This window comes from Oryx dammah, unplaced genomic scaffold (assembly GCF_014754425.2).
Source record: "Oryx dammah isolate SB20612 unplaced genomic scaffold, SCBI_Odam_1.1 HiC_scaffold_23, whole genome shotgun sequence".
Lineage (NCBI taxonomy): Eukaryota > Metazoa > Chordata > Mammalia > Artiodactyla > Bovidae > Oryx > Oryx dammah.
In genome coordinates, this window is record NW_024070207.1 from 79,860,759 (window position 1) to 79,876,845 (window position 16,087).

Consider the following 16,087-nt stretch of genomic DNA (forward strand, 5'->3'; position numbering starts at 1 on the left):
TAGGCTGCTAGGCTTCCACATGAGGGTGTTGGTGGTCTTTGCCCTCCAGAAGTGTTATGGACATGGCTGCATCCACCTGCAGGCATAGATCATGAAAAAACTTGTAAAGCTCACTGGTCTACCAGCCCAGGGACAGCAGGGGAGTGGCATGTTGGCCCCCTCCCTGATTCTCACAGAAGGCTAAGCCCAAACAAATGGGATGTGCCCAGGACGGGTTAAGCCCTGGTGGTGGTTCCTTCTTTTATCCTCTTCATCAGATACAAAAGGACATGTTAGTTAGAAAATATGAGGGGGAGGGGAACTAAACATTTCAGGCCCATGGAACTTGCATCCACTGGCTCTAGTAAAAGGCTGGGCTCCTCCCACGGCTCCCCAAGTCTACTTCATGGTCAGCTCATTTGGTAATATATGTTTATTTGTGTGGTTGTGGCTGCATCCCCAACTAGCTCACAGGCATTTTTAGGACAGGGATTGTGTCTCCTCTTGTACTCTGAACTGCATTCTCAGCCCCTAGACCAGCCCCTAGGACATAGTATTTGAAACATTTTCTGGATGAATGAATAAACCCAAACACCTTCCTTTTATAACCGAATTTTCCTCACTCCCCACCCCCAGGGCTCATCATCCTCAGGAGAAAATGTAAAAAGTGTTATTTTAGATATCTTGTAGGCTGAGGGAGAGCAAGAGGCAAGTGGCCTTGGATGCCACTTGGCACCTTCATGCAGGTATCTGACTTCCCTTTGGGATGTGTGGGAGCCCTGCCTGGGAAGACAGCCATGTCCTCCTTCCTCATCCCTCCCACAGGAAAAGTTCAGTCGGGCATGTCCACCAGATCCTGACTGCTTGCACAGACACTTTCACGTTTGTAAAACGCTTTTATTTGGAAGTGATTTCTATTTTATAGGAAACTTAAACAAACCAGATAGTATAAAGAACATCTATATACCCTTTACCAGATTTACCTATTGCTAACATTTTACCCTATCTGCATCTATGCACTCGTGTGTGTGTGTCTGTGTCTGTGTGTCTGTGTGTGTGTGTTTGTGTGTTTGTACCAACTGAGGGTAAATTACATCATGGCCATTTATGCCCAAGTACTTCAGTGTGCACTTCCTACAATTAGTCACGTTCCCTACATCACAGGATAGTTAACAGCTTAAGTAAATTTGACGTTATAATACTATTATCTACACTTGTACTCCAGTTTTGTCTGGTGACCCAGTCATGTCCTTTATAGCATTTTCCCTTGTCGTCACAGCATCTGGTCCAGGATGAGGTGTTGCTTTTAGCTGTCATGTCTCTTTAGCCCCTTTAATTGGGAATATTTCCACAGCCTTTCTGCATCTTGTATGGCATTAGCACTTTTAATAAAACATTCCTCACTTTGGGTTCATCTGGTACAGAAACTGTCTTTTAAATACCCTATACTCAGGAATAGTTCTAAGAGATATGAATGGCATTGAGACTGAAACTAACCTCCCTGTCCCCACTGGTGGAAGGCATAGACCACCAGAGGGAGCAGCTGTACCTGGCAGTTCCTGATTGAAACATTCACCTCCTCTGTCTGGAAAACACCACTGTTCCTCAGCAACAGGGGAGCCATTCGAGCCCAGCCCTATGCCCTCCCCATCACCAACCCTCAGACTGAACCATGTAGTGTAACAGCAGCAGGGCCTGCTTTCAGATCACATCACTGTGGAGCCCAGGGCATCGTGTACTGTGCAGGTATGTGTTACCTTGAACTCAAATACAATTCAGGCATGTTTGAGCATGTCTGATACACTGGTGAGCACCTCCATGGTTGGGGCCTTTAGGGGGTCAGGAGGTAGCACCCTTGGCACCCTTGTCAATGTTCCCATGGTGGGAACAGCAGCAGTGGAGTGGCAGGGGAGGGGTAAGTAAGTCTGAAGCAGCTTCATGGACAAAGCACACAAAAATGGAGCACAGACTTAAGTGAAGAGGAACATGGGAGACGCCCAGAACAGATTGGCTTCTGACATACTGAGGACTTTCAGACAGCATTGGGCTATTTTACATGGGGGCTAGAATTCTTGGAGCAGATATGGGCAAGAGCTGGTAAAATTTAAGGTAGTTCTTCAACTAAGACTCTCTACTTCCACGAGCTGTTAAGGCTAGGGAATTTCAGTTCATATGTGGATTTATGATCTGGGCCCAGAAGGGTACAGGCAAAAGATGGGTGCTCTCAACTGGGAGCTTATCCACCCACAGAGCTCAGGATGAGGGGCCAAACAATGGGGGACTTACCTTTCATCCATTGTACATACTTCCTATGGGTTCTTGGCCTGATCTAGTTGGAAATCCAGAACCCTATTACTTCCCATTTCCTGGAGTAACCAGGTGCTGAAACTTATTCTGGCTTACAGGTCACATTAGGGAACTGCCTCACTTCTTCCCCTTCTGCTTGGAATTCTGATCAGGGATGCCATCAATCAAGAAACAGAGCAGCCTCCACACTACTCATTGCCATAATGCAATAGATCTGGTGCTAGGAACCTATGTTTGCATCAGATGTATATTTCATATCCAGAAGCAAAGGCCCCCATCCTCCAAGAGTATGTAACCCAGCACAGCAGTGTGTCATTTACACATTGACCTAATGCTATGTTTAAATTCTTGCATCAAAGCATGTCAGATAGACAGGAAATGCACATATCAGGGTGCAACTTCATGAATTTTTGTAAAATGAGCACATCTCTGTGAACAGCACTCAGATCAAGGAATAGAACGTTACCCATAAGTCAGGCCCCCTTCCTGCTTCCTTCAAGTCAATAACCCCAAAGGGTAATCCTTATCTTAACTTCTTTCACTGTAGATTAGTGTTGCCTTTTAAAATGCCATCTATAAATGGAAATGTTCAGTATGTACAATTTCGTGTCTGGCTTGTTTTGCTCAACATTATTTTGTGAGCTTCATATCTGAAGTCTTGTTGTCAAGCAAAATTATGTGGAATGTCATTATTTCTGTCTAATGAACTGAAAGTAAGGATTTCCTACTCTTCCTAGTGATGTCTCACTTACTGAACCAATTCAAAGGGACCCAGGTCATTGCAAAGTTGGACCTTGTGAGGGTCTATAATTGCCTTCATGCACAAGAAAACACTGGATGGAAAACAGCCTGCCAGATAAGTTTGGGCTTATTTAAGCACCCAGAAGTGTTCATCTTGGGCAGTACTCCAGCCTTGTTCCAATAGCTCCTGAATGGGATGCTCTATTGTAGTAAGGCCTCACACATAAACGTGCATCAGAGTCACCTAGAGGGCTTGTTAACACACAGGTTGCTGGGTCCTGCCCTCAGAGTTTCTGATTTCAGTAGATCTAGGTTGGGGCCAGTGAGGAGGGGTTGAGAATTTGCATTTGAACACATTCCCAGGTGCTGTTCATGCTGCTGGCTCTAGGACCACACTTTGACAACCACTGATCTATTCAATTCGTTTTCACACCGTGGTACTTGGAGCCAGAAAAGTCTAGGAGGATGGCCTTGGGGAACAAGAGGAGGGGCAAATTAGTGAGAATCAGGAACTCTGAAATATAAAATCATTAAGAGGGAGTTATTGATTTTGTATTTGGGAATTCCAAGTAATATTTGAAGAAAGAGTTCTGCTACTAAAATGTTTTAAAGTTGAAAATCACTCTGCTAAGAAACTTTAGGCCCCAGGGGAGTGATGTATTTAAACTATGTAGGTGGTATATCTGGAGAATGATGCAGCATGCTGCAAAGACCTGGCCTCATATGTGCCCTTAATCTAGATGGTCCTGAGGTGAATTAATTTCCTTGGAACTCAGAGAAGTTCATATTTACGAGGATGGAAGTGATAAGGGAAAACTCTTAAAGTATAAACACAGCACAAAATCATATATATAAATATGATTTTCTTCTGGCCGTACAGCACACTAAGATGACATGAATAGCATCCCCCACAAATACAAACACATATTAACATGAGATAAACTAACAAAAATTTTAATTTATAGTTGAACTTAAAAAAATAAAAAGCAAAATCTTCAGAGAAAAAGAAAAAAGCCAGTTTAGTAATTGTAAACGGACACTGCAATAACCTATTGTAGTTATTGGTTCTGGATATTAGGCCCTAGGGGCTAGGGGCTCCGAGCCGGGAATCTAGTGCCCAGGCAAGTACTGGCAATACAGCCTCAAGTCCACCAGAGGCAGAGAAATTGTCACTGAAACCTCTGGATAAAGCCTTTACTAGCTTCTCTGTTCATTAGAAAGGGATTTGGAAAGTAGGCCGTGAAAAGTCTTATGTGCTCTCTGGAGCCATGAGCAGAGATAAAAACCCCAGGACTATGTCATATGTGGTGGTGGTGGGGTCTACATTTACCTTACTGCATGTTATGGGAATCACACACTGAAAAATTAAAACAAATATTGGAGCAGAATCATTGAAACTTCTAGAACCTCAGTGAAAGCAAAAATATTTTTATGATACACAGCACATAGAAGCTCACAAAAAAGATAATATCTGCTGAACATGTGCTCAGAAACAAACAATAAAAATATTGTACTTGCAAAGAAATGAGAATCCATGAAGGTGAGTCACTAGTTGCCACAAGGAGGAGAATTAGTAACCCAAGAAATATTGATGAAATGAACTTCTACTCTTTTATTTTGAGAGTAGAATAAGGACATTTTCAGAAAAAACAAACCTAAGAAAGTTTAGCAATAATAGACTCTTACTAAAATAACTACTGGAAGATATACTTCAGGAAGAAGGAAATTGAAATTGGAGAGAAGGAATGAGTAGGAGGCAAGGAAGAGTGAACAAAAATTGGTAAATGTGAGGCAATCTAAATAAGCATATAAAACAATGATAATGTTGAAGCATATGGAGGTATAAAAACAAGCTGGCACTAAAAACGCTGGAGCACAAAAGCATGTAAAACAGCAGGAAACTATTACTATTTAAAGCATTCTAAGGCTTTTGTTTGGGAGGAGGGTAGGGATACTGCCTGCATTCGGACCTTGTTAAGTCAAATATGAATATTTAAACATTTAAGAGTGTGAACTTCTATTGAATAGTTTCTGGCAATGGCAGGCTTGGTTATTTGATTAAACTTTCTTATTGAAGTATTGAAATATACTGGATAAAAATTTCAAAACTGCTTAAAAAGCACTGAAGAGCTGAGAGAGGACAGAGGGAAATGCTCAGGCCAATTTTTGGATGAAAGCTTGTAATCAGGCAGGTAAGCAGAGTATTGACACACCAAAGCCAATTGGGTTTGAGGGTGTTTGCCTACATTGCCCACCTGAGCTTTGAATCAGTGGCCACAAAAGGCTGGAGGGAGAGAAGTTAAGGTTCAGGGCCAGCACAAGGTAGGGGTTTAATAGGAGACCCTCTCTACATTAAAATGAGATCCCAAAGAGCTACACCAGCTGCATAAGGTTCTGCATCCCAACCAGAACTAAATCTGCCCTGTTTCCAACAATCCCAGATAACTATACAAAAGGCTGCCTTAGCACCAAGAAGAGCTCTCTTCCTAAAAATAAAGAGTATAAAAGGGGGGAGTGGGATGGAGAACCATATGGAGGTTCCTTAAAAAAACAAAAATAGAGCTACTATATAATTTATGATCCCACTCCTGGGCATATATCTGGAGATAACTCTAATTTGAAAAGATATATGCACCCCATGTTTATAATGGAGGAGGAAACAGCAACCCACTCCAGTATTCTTGCTGGGAAAATCCCATGGACAGAGGAGTCTGGCAGGCTACAGTTCATTCGATTGCAAGAATCAGACATAACTGAGTACTGAGCACATGTTCATAGCAGCACTATTTACAATAGGCAAGACATGGATGTAACCTAAATACCCATTAACAGGTGAATGTTTAAAGAATATATAGTACATATACACAATGGAATATTACTCAGCCATAAAAAAAGAATGAAATAATGCCATTTGCAGTAAAATGGGTGGGTCTAGAGATTATCATACTACGTAAAGTAAGTCAGATGACAAATATATGATATAGTTTGTATGTGGAATCTTAAAAAAATGATAGAAATGAATTTATTTACAAAATAGAAATAGACCCATAGATATAGAAAACAAACTTATGGTTATCAAAGGGGGAAGTGGGGACAAATGAATCAGGAGTTTGGGATTAAAATATACACACTACTAATAAGAAACAGCTAACAAAGACCTACTGTATAGCACAAGGAATTATACTCAGTATCTTGTAATAACCTATAATGGAAAAGCATCTAAAAAAGAATATATATATTATATATATACACACACATATATAATATATATTCATAAGTGAATCACTTTGCTATACACCTAAAACTACCACAACATTGTAAATCAACTATATTTCAATAAAAGTTAAAATAAATAGGGACTGCCCTGGTGGTCCCAGAGAAGGCAATGGCAACCCAGTCCAGTACACTTGCCTGGAAAATCCCATGGACGGAGGAGCCTGGTAGGCTGCAACCCATGGGGTCGCTAAGAGTCAGACACAACTGAGCGACGTCACTTTCACGTTTCACTTTCATGCATTGGAGAAGGAAATGGCAACCCACTCCAGTGTTCTTGCCTGGAGAATCCCAGGGATGGGGGAGCCTGGTGGGCTGCTGTCTATGGGGTCGCACAGAGTTGGACACAACTGAAGTGACTTAGCAACAGCAACAGCTGCCCTGGTGGTCCAGTGGCTAAGACTCTGCACTCCCAATGCAGGAGGCCCAAGTTCAATTCCTGGTCAGGAAAGTAGATCCTACATGTTGCAACTAAGAGTCCGCATGTTATAACTAAAGATCCTGAGTGCTGCCAGGAAGACTGAAGATCCTGTGTGCCACAAGTAAAACCCAATGTAACCAAACAAAGATTAAAAAAAAAATAGATTATAAAATTTTTTAAAATGGAGGAGTAGGTTAAAAATTCATCCCTGAGAAAAAGAGGCCACATTCCAGTCCTCAAATAGATTTGTACCCCATTACCCATGGACTGAATCAGCCAGGGAACTTCAAGCTGTGACCTTGGATTTAAGTGGCTTCCAGACAGGTAGTACTCCACTGTACTCTGTAAAAACAAATACAAATACAAAGCCTCTGAAGGAGAATCTATCCATTCCAGGTTTTAGGGAACCCCTACAAATAAGTTTTCAAGGGCACAATGACCAGAGAGCAGACTAAATTTGCCATACGCAGAACCAAGGGAACTCGAGTTAAAAACAGCAGAAATAGGAAACAACAGAAACAGACTCACACAGATTTCAGATAAGAGAATTACCAGACACATATCTTAAAACCACTAAGTGTACATGTTTAGAGAAACAAATTATTAATTTAAAAATTTCCACAGGGAAGAGAAATCTATAAAAAAAGTGATAATGCATCTTGTGAAAAAAATGAAAAATAACTTCTAGAAGTGAAAAATACTGACTCAGTGAATGTATCTGGCAGAAAGGTGGACATAAGTGAAGAGAGCATTAATAAGCTGAAGACATGATCAAGAATGCAGTATGGAGAGGAAAAAAAAGTAGAAAATACAGGAGAGTAACCGACAGGGAGGATACAATGAGAAAATCTAGCACACATCTGATTATAATGCAAGAGAAAGAGAATATGAATATTGATGGAGCAGAGTCAATATTTGAAGAGATAATAGCTGAGAAAGTTTCTAGACTTAATGAAAAGAAGTTAACTTATACATTCAAGAAGCCCAACAAATCTTGGGTAGGATAAATAAAGAGGTCTAACCCAGACACTGAAAAAAACCAAAGAGAGAGAAAATGAAGTCAGAGAAAGATGACAGATCATGTCATAGGAACAGCAATTAGATTGATAGCTGACGTCTCAACAATCAGAAGATAGTGGAATGATCTTCAATTTGTTGACTGTTAACTTAGTATTCTAAAATCAATAAGAAAAAAATTAAAGAATTAGAGTGAAATAAAGACATTTTCACACAAACATTGAGAGTTCTTCACCAGCAGATCCTCATTAAAGAAAATCCAAAAGAGTGTACTGTAAGTAAAAAGTAGAAGGAAAATTATCCCAAGGGTGGGATGACTTGGGAGATTAGGATTGACATATATACACTATTGATACTATGTATAAAATATATAACTAATGAGAACCTGCTGTATAGCACAGGGAACTCTGCTGTGCTCTGCAGTGACCCAAATGGGAAGGAAATCTAAAGAGGGAATATATGTATACATATAGCTGATTCATCCTGTCCATGGGGTTCTCCAGGCAAGAATACTGGAGTCGGTTGCCATTTCCTCCTCCAGTGGACCAGGTTTTGTCAGAACTCTTCATTATGACCCATCCATCTTGGGTGGCCCTGCACAGCATGACTCCTAGGTTCACTGAGTTATGCAAGGCCCTTTGCCACCACAAGGCTGTGATCTATGAAGGGGCAACCTACTCCAGTATTCTTGCCTAGGCAACCCTATGGGCAGTATGAGAAGGCTAAAAAATATGACTGCCAAAGACCCTCCAGGTTGGAGGGTGTCCAATATGCTACTGGGGAAGAGCAGAAGGCAAATACAATAATACCTCCAGTAAGAATGAAGTGGGTGGGCCAAAGCAAGAATGATACTCAGGTGTGAATGTGTGTGGTGGTGAAAGTAAAGTCTGATACTGTAAAGAACAATATTGCATGGGAACCTGGAATGTTAGGTCTATGAATCAAGATATATTGGATGTGGTCAAGCAGGAGATGGCAAAATTGAACTTCGATATCTTGGGAATCAGTGAACTAAAATGGACCAGAATAGGTGAATTTAATTCAGATGACACTTACATCTACTACTGTGGGCAAGAATCCCTTAGAAGAAATGGGATAGCCCTCATAGTCAACAAAAGAGTCCGAAATGCATTACTTGGGTGCAGTCTCAAAAATGACAGGCTAATCTCAGTTTGTTTCCAAGGCAAACCCAACCACTATGGCCCAACCACTAATGCTGAATAAGCTGAAGTTGAATGGCTCTATGAAGACCTACAAGACCAACTAGAGCTAACACACACACACACACACAAATGTCCTTTTCAGCCTAGGGTAATGGAATGCAAAACAGGAAGTTAAGAGATACCTAGAATAACAGGCAAATTGCCCTTGAAGTGCAAAATGAAGCACGGGAAAGGCTAACAGAGTTTTGTCAAGAGAACATGCTGGTCATAGCAAACACCCTTTTCCAACAACACAAGAGACGACTCTACACATGGACATCACCAGATGGTCAATACTGAAATCAAATTGATTATATTCTTTGCAGCCAAAGATGGAGAAGCTCTAGATAGTCAGCTAAAACAAGAACTGGAGCTGACTGTGGTCCAGATCATGAGTTCCTTATTGCAAAATTCACACTTAAATTGAAGAAAGTAGGGAAAACCACTAGACCATTCAAGTATGACCTAAATCAAATCCTTTATGGTTATACAGTAGAGGTGGCAAACAGATTCAAGGGATTAGATTTGCTAGACAGAGTGCCTGAAGAAATACGGATGGAGGTTTGTAACACTGTACAGGAGGCAGTGACCAAAACCATCTGAAAGAAAAAAAAGTTAAAGAAGGCAAAGTGGTTGTCTGAGGAGGCCTTACAAATAGCTGAGAAACGAAGAGAAGTGAAAGGCAAAGGAGAAAGGGAAAGATATACCAATCTGAATGCAGAGTTTCAGAGAATAGCAAGGAGAGATAAGAAGGCCTTCTTAAATGAATGATGCAAAAGAAAACAATAGAATGGGAAAGACTAAGATCTCTTCAAGAAAATTGGAGATATCAGGGGAACATTTCTTGCAAGGATGGGCACAATAAAGGAGAGAAATGGTAAAGACCTAATAGAAGCAAAGAGATGAAGAAGAGGTAGCAAGAATATACAGAAGAACTATACAAAAAAATATCTTAATGACCCGGAAAACACCTGGAGCCAGACATTTTGAAGTGTGAGGTCAAGTGGGCCTTAAGAAGCATTACTATGAAGAAAGCTAGTGGAGGAGATGGAATTCAAGGAATCTATTTAAAATCATAAAAGATGATGCTGTTAAAGTGCTGCACTCAGAAAGTAAGCAAATTTGGAAAACTCAGCAGTGACAACAGGGCTGGAAAAGGTGAGTTTTCATTTCAATCCCAAAGAAGGATAATGCCAAAGAATGTTTAAGCTACCATACAATTGTATTCATTTCACATGCTAGCAAGGTTAAGCTCAAAATCCTTAAAGCTAGGCTTCTACAGTACCTGAAACAAGAACTTCCAGAAGTATTAGTTAGGTTTAGAAAATGCAGAGGAACCAGAGATCAAATTGCCAACATCCATTGGATCATGGAGAAAGTAAGGGAATTCCAGAAAAACATCTACTTCTGCTTCATTGACTACATTAAAGCATTTGACTGTGTGAATCACAACGAACTGTGGAAAATTCTTTAAGATATGGGAGTGTCAGACCACCTCATCATCTTCTGAGAAACATGTATGCAGGTCAAGAAACAACAGTTAAAACTGGACATGGAACAATGGACTGGTTCAAAATTGGGAAAGGAGTATGACAAGGCTCTGTATCGTCACCCTGCTCATTTAACTTCTATGCAGAGTACATCACATGAAATGCCCGTCTGGATGAAGCACAAGCTGGAGTCAAGACTGTGAGGAGAAATATGAACCACCTCAGACATGCAGATGACACCACTCTTATGGCAGATAGTGAAGAGGAACTAAAGAGCCTTTTGATGAGGGTGAAAGAGGAGAGTGAAAAAGCTGGCTTGAAACTCAACATTCAAAAAACTAAGATCATGACATCCGGTCCCATCACTTCATGCATGGCAAATAGAAGGGGAAAAAGTGGAAGCAGTGACAGATTTATTTTCTTGGGCTCCAAAATAACTGTGGACACTGACTGTAGCCATGAAATTAAAAGATGCTTACTCCTTGCAAGGAAAGCACTGACAAACCTAGATAGCATATTAAAAAGATCACTTTGAAGATCATATTAAAGTCATCACTTTGCTGATGAAGGTCTGTCTAGTCAAAGGTATGATTTTTCCTTAGGTCATGTACAGATGTGAGAGTTGGACCATAAAGAAGGCTGAGCACCCAAGAATTGATGCTTTTAAACTGTGGTGTTGGAGAACACTTTTGAGGGTCTCTTGGACAGCAAGGGGATCAAACCAGTCAATCCTAAAAGAAATCAACCCTGAATATTCATTGGAAGGACTGATGCTGAAGCTGAAGCTCCAGTACTTTGGCCACCTGGTGGGAAGAGCCAACTCAATGGAAAAACCCTGATGCTGGAAAAGATTGGAAACAATAGGAGAAGGGCACGGCAGAGGATGAGATGGTTAGATAGCATCACTGACTGAAGGGACATGAATTTCAGCAAACTCCAGGAGATGGTGAAGGAAAGGGAAGCCTGGCATGCTATAGTCCATGGGGTTGGAAAGAGTCGGACATGACTTAGTGACTGAACAACAATAACAACAAAGCAGTGATAATGACAGGGAGGTCCAGTGACCCCTCACGTCCCCAAGATCCTTTTAGGGGTCCACAAAGTCAAAATTATTTTCATGACAATACTGAGATTCTCTTTGCATTTATCACACTCTCCATCAAGTGCTCAGTATTTTTCCAGAAGCTACATGACCTATGTTATTGCAACAGATTGATGCAGAAGCCAATATGAGAGTCCAGCTGTCTTCTATTCAGCCAGACATGAAAGAGATTTGCAAAGGTGTAAAACAATGAGATTATATATTTTGCATATTTTGGAATATATACTTACCTTTCGTTGCAATTATGTAATTTATGTAACCATGTAATGATTTTTCTACTATTACTGTTTTAAATTCAGTTCAGTTCAGTTCAGTTACTTAGTCATGTCCAACTCTATGTGACCCCATGGACTGCAGCATACCAGACTTCCTTGTCCATCACCAACTCCTGGAGCTTGCTCAAACTCATGTCCATCAAGTTGGTGATGGCATCCAACCATCTCATCCTCTGTCATCCCCTTCTCTTCCTGCCTTCAATCTTTCCCAGCATTAGGGTCTTTTCCAGTGAATCAGTTCTTTGCATGAGGTGGCCAAAGTATTGGAGTTTCAGCTTCAGCATCAGTCCTTCCAATGAACACCCAGGACTGATCTCCTTTAGGATGGACTGGTTTGGATCTCCTTGCAGTCCAAGGGACTCTCAAGAGTCTTCTCCAACAACACAGTTCAAAAGCATCAATTCTTCGGCGCTCAGCTTTCTTCACAGTCCAACTCTCACATCCATACATGACTAATGAAAAAAACCATAGCTTTGATTAGACGGACCTTTGTTGGCAAAGTAATGTCTCTGCTTTTGAATATGCTGTCTAGGTTGGTCATAGCTTTTCTTCCAAGGAGAAGGTGTCTTTTAATTTCATGGCTGCAGTCGCTGTCTGCAGTGATTTTGGAACCCAAGAAAATAAACCCTCTCACTGTTCCCACTGCTTCCCCATCTATTTGCTATGAAGTAATGGGACAGGCCCCGCCTATCAACAGAAAATTGGATTAAAGATTTATGGAGCATGGCCCCACCCATTAGAACAAGACCCAGTTTCCCCCTCAGTCTCTGCCATCAGGAAGCTTCCATAAGCCTCTTATCCTTATCCATCAGAGGGCTGATAGAATGAAAACGACAATCACAGAAAACTAATCAAACTGATCACATGGACTACAGCCTTGTCTGACTCAATGAAACTATGAGCCATGCCATGTAGGGCCACCCAAGATGGACGGGTCATGGTGGAGATTTATGACAAAATGTGGTCCACTGGAGAAAGGAATGGCAAATCGCTTCAGTATTCTTGCCCTGAAAACCCCATAGACAGTATGAAAAGGCAAAAAGATAGGACACTGAAAGATGAACTCCCCGGGTCACTGAAAGTGAAAGTGAAATTGCTCAGTCGTGTCCGACTCTTTGCAACGCCATGGACTGCAGCCCTCCAGGCTCTTCCGTCCATGGGATTCTCCAGGCAAGAATAATGGAGTGGGTTGCCATTTCCTTCTCCAGCCCCGGGTTGGTAGGTGGCCAATATGCTACTGGAGAGGAGTGGAGAAATAACTCTGGAAAGAATGAAGAGATGGAGCCAAAGCAAAAACAACACCCAGTTGTGGATTTGACTGGTGATGGAAATAAAGTCCGATACTGTAAAGAGCAATATTGCATCAGTTCAGTTCAGGTGCTCAGTCGTGTCCGACTCTTTGCGACCCCATGAATCGCAGCACGCCAGGCTTCCCTGTCCATCACCAACTCCTGGAGTTCACTCAGACTCACATCCATCGAGTCCGTGATGCCATCCAGCTGTCTTATCCTCGGTCGTCCCCTTCTCCTCCTGCCCCCAATCCCCCCCAGCACCAGAGTCTTTTCCAATGAGTCAACTCTTCGCATGAGGTGGCCAAAGTACTGGAGTTTCAGCTTCAGCATCATTCCTTCCAAAGAAATCCCAGGGCCGATCTCCTTCAGAATGGATTGGCTGGATCTCCTTGCAGTCCAAGGGACTCTCAAGAGTCTTCTCCAACACCACAGTTCAAAAGCATCAATTCTTCAGCGCTCAGCTTTCTTCACAGTCCAACTCTCACGTCCATACCTGACTACTGCAAAAACCATAGCCTTGACTCGATGGACCTTAGTCAGCAAAGTAATGTCTCTGCTTTTGAATATGCTATCTAGGTTGGTCATAACTTTTCTTCCAAGGAGTAAGCGTCTTTTAATTTCATGGCTGCAGTCACCATCTGCAGTGATTTTGGAGCCCCCCAAAACAAAGTCTGTCGCTGTTTCCCCATCTACCTCCCATAAAATGATGGGACCGGATGCCATGATCTTCGTTTTCTGAATGTTGAGCTTTAAGCCAACTTTTTCACTCTCCTCTTTCACTTTCATCAAGAGGCTTTTTAGTTCCTCTTCACTTTCTGCCATAAGGGTGGTGTCATCTGCATATCTGAGGTGATTGATATTTCTCCTGGCAATCTTGATTCCAGCTTGTATTTCTTCCAGTCCAGCGTTTCTCATGATGTAGTCTGCATAGAAGTTAAATAAGCAGGGTGACAATATACAGCCTTGACGTACTCCTTTTCCTATTTGGAACCAGTCTGTTGTTCCATGTCCAGTTCTAACTGTTGCTTCCTGACCTGCATACAGGTTTCTCAAGAGGCAGGTCAGGTGGTCTGGTATTCCCATCTCTCTCAGAATTCTCCACAGTTTATTGTGATCCACACAGTCAAAGGTTTTGGCATAGTCAATAAAGCAGAAATAGATGTTTTTCTGGAACTCTCTTGCTTTTTCTATGATCCAGCAGATGTTGGCAATTTGATCTCTGATTCCTCTGCCTTTTCTAAAACCAGCTTGAACATCAGGAAGTTCATGGAATGTTAGGTCCATGAATCAAGGCAAATTGGAAGTGGTCAAACAGGAAATGGTAAGAGTGAACATCAACATTTTAAGAATCAGTGAACTAAAATGGACTGGAATGGGTGAATTTACCTCAGATGACCATTATATCTACTACTGTGGGCAAGAACCCCTTAGAAGAAATGGAGTAGCCCTCATAGACAACAAAAGAGTCTGAAATACAGTACTTGGATGCAGTCTCAAAAATGACTGAATGATCTCTGTTCATTTCCAAGGCAAACCATTCAATATCACAGTAATCCAAGTCTATGCCCCAACCACTAATGCCAAAGAAGTTGAAGTTGAATGGTTCTATGAAGACCTACAAGACCTTCTAGAACTAATACCCAAAAAAAGATGTCCTTTTCATTATAGGGGACTGTAAGGCTAAAGTGGGAAGTCAAGAGATACCTGGAGTAACAGGCAAATTTGGCCTTGGAGTACACAGTGAAGCAGGGCACAGGCTAACAGAGTTTTGCCAAGAGAACACACTGGTCATAGCAAACATCCTCTTCCTACAAAACAAGAGACATGGACATGTTCTTGGACATGGATATCACCAGATGGTCAATACTGAAATCAGATTGATTACATTCTTTGCAGCCAAAGATGGAGAAGCTCTATACAGGTAGCTAAAACAAGAACTGGAACTGACTGTTGCTCAGATCATGAGCTCCTTATTGCAAAACTCACACTTAAAGAGAAAGTAGGGAAAACCACTAGAACATTCAAGTATGACCCAAATCAAATCCGTTATGGTTATACAGTAGAGATGACAAATAGACTCAAGGGATTAGATCTGATAGACAGAGTGCCTGAAGAACTATGGACAGAGGTTCATGACACTGTACAGGAGGCAGTGATCAAGACCATCCCCAAGAAAAAGAAATGCAAAAAGGGCAAAATGGTTGTCTGAGGAGGCCTTACAAATAGCTGAGAAAAGAAGAGAAGGGAAAGCTAAAGGTAAAGGAGAAAAGGAAAGATACATCCATTTGAATGCAGAGTTCCAAAGAATAGCAAGGAGAGATAAGAAAGCCTTCTTAAGTGACTAATGCAAACAAATGAGGAAAACAATAGCATGGGAAAGACTAGAGATCTCTTCAAGAAAATCAGAGATACCAAGGGAACATTTCATGCAAAGATGGGCTCGATAAAGGACAGAAATGGTATAGACCTAACAGAAGCATAAAATATTAAGAAGAGGTGCCAAGAATACACAGAACTGTACAAAAAAGATCTTCATGACCCAGATAACCACGATGGTGTGATCACTCACCTAAAGCCAAACGTCCTAGAGTGTGAAGTCAAGTGGGCCTTAGGAAGTATCACTGTGAACAAAATTAGTGGAGGTGATGGAATTCCAGTTAAGGTATTTCAAATCCTAAAAGATGATTCTGTGAAGGTCCTACACTCAAATGCCAGCAAATTAGGGAAACTCAGCAGTGGCCACAGGACTGGAAAAGTTCAGTTTTCATTCCAATCTCAAAGAAAGGCACTGCCAAAGAATGTTCAAACTACCACACAGTTGCACTCATCTCACACAGTATCAAAGTAATGCTCAAAATTCTCCAAGCCAGGCTTCAAAAATACATGAACCGTGAACTTCCAGATGTTCGAGCTGGATTTAGAAAATGTAGAGGAACCAGAGATCAGATTTCCAACATCTGTTGGATCATTGAAAAAGCAAGAAAGTTC